This window comes from Branchiostoma floridae, chromosome 5 (genome assembly GCF_000003815.2).
Source record: "Branchiostoma floridae strain S238N-H82 chromosome 5, Bfl_VNyyK, whole genome shotgun sequence".
Classification (NCBI taxonomy): domain Eukaryota; kingdom Metazoa; phylum Chordata; class Leptocardii; order Amphioxiformes; family Branchiostomatidae; genus Branchiostoma; species Branchiostoma floridae.
The window spans coordinates 29214743-29216651 of NC_049983.1; positions in this window are offsets into that span (position 1 = coordinate 29214743).

A 1909-nucleotide genomic window follows, 5' to 3' on the forward strand; every position below is an offset into this window, starting at 1 on the left:
TCATTCTATGACGTCATTTTGACGTTGTTGAGTCTGCTTTTGACAACAGAAGACTTATAGGTATTATAGTTAGGTAAATATTAATAGGTATAATGGGAATTCCCCGTTTAAGCCAAAAGATCAATTAATTACGTCGTAATTACTCCATATTACGTCATAATGATATAAAAACTTAAGAAATTATAGAACATGACGAGCATGTCAACCCCTGCAAATTTGGTGATCGTATAGTGAGCCGTTTTGAAATTACGAATGGGGGGGGGGTGGCAATGCAAAAAAATCCCATTCTCGATAGGGTTAAAATGTATGCATTCCTGTACCATTCTGCAAAGTTTCAACGTCATTGTTGTGCAGAGAGGATTATCTCTACGCCCTTTGCAAGCACTTTGACACACTGCTTCATACCTGAACTACTATTGACCACAGTTGGTCGCGGATAAATGTTGTGTTTTGCGACCTTAAACCACATTGGCCTTAAACTAGTCAAGGTGTGGACGTCCGCCAAAGTTTAATATAGCCACAGGAACGAGGTTTGGTGTGTTTTCCACTTCAGCACCTACATGGTATAGAGGTATACTGTAGGAGTCGTTCAAATCATATCCTTCGGGCCGGTAAGGCGTCTCATTAGCTGCGATCTTTTTTTTTAATTTTTTGTTGTGTTTTTCTAAATGAAGATCATCGTCGAATATTCAAGCGTTACTTTGTTACAACAGAGGACGTGTGTGAGTTGTTACATCAGACGGAGGGGGGGGGGGAGTGTTCAGCACTTCCACATTCAGTCAGTCAGCCGTTGTCATGGCAGCGGCATGTCTGACAAGTCAAGAAAAGTGATACAGTTCGTCTTAATATACATCAATTTCTCAGATAGAGAAAAACTTTATTACACGACAGTTGTACACGGTAAAATGTATAGCAACAAATATTACACAAAGTACAAAACAGAGGTACAGGATAAAGCTTAACATCCTAGTTAACATAGAATACCAGTTGTTGTAAATGTTTTTTCACTGTAGCTTTCTTTCGTTTATTTCCACCTTTATGATATATTATTTTGGATCCGTGGTCTGTGTTTTGTACTTTTCTTTCAACTTTTGTAATTTCTTTTGATTTCTGTAAATCTGTGCTTTTCTGTGAAATGCAATAAAAAAAAATTAAAAAAAACACATAACAATAAGGGCTAATTCTTTAATATCAGTCAGCGTTGTCGCTAATACTTAGCCAATTTGCTTTGAGGTTACTAAATAATACTTTGTCCTCCAGCTGCAGCAGACACACCAGGGGCAACCAGTCCAGGTGAGTTCTTCCGAAATTCATATGGGATATATGAGCAATATCGCCCCCCCCCCCCCGCGATCTCGCCCCCCCGGGGGCGAGGTCACTAGGGGTTTCGCCCCACTTTAGGGGTTTCGCCCCCCCCCCCCCGGAAAAAAAAAGGAATTTCCGGGGGGGGGCCCAAAAAAGGGGGTTAATAAAAATTAAAAGGGCCCCCCGAAAAAAAAACGCCCCCCCGGGGAAAAAAAAATTGGGGGGGTACCCGGGGAAAAAAGGGCCCCTAATACCGGAAGAGGGGGCAACCAAAAAGGGGAAACAAAATGGTCGGGGGAAAAAAAAAAATGAAGGGATTTTTTTACCCGCGGAGGGGGGAAAAAAAAAAAGGGCTTAGCCAAAGGTTAAAAAAAAACCCGCCCAGGGATGGAAAAAGCCAGCCAAAAGGTTTCAAATTGGCAAAAAAATTTCCCCCCTGGGGGGGAAAAATTTTTCAAGGGCCAAAAAAAAAAAAAGGGGAAAAAATTTTCCCCTAAAAAAAACCATCCCAGCCGGAATTGGAAAACCCGGGGGAAAAAGGCCCGGAAAAACCTTTAAAGTGCCGCGGGGAAAAAAAACGGGGAAAACCCCCAAGTCCTAAAAA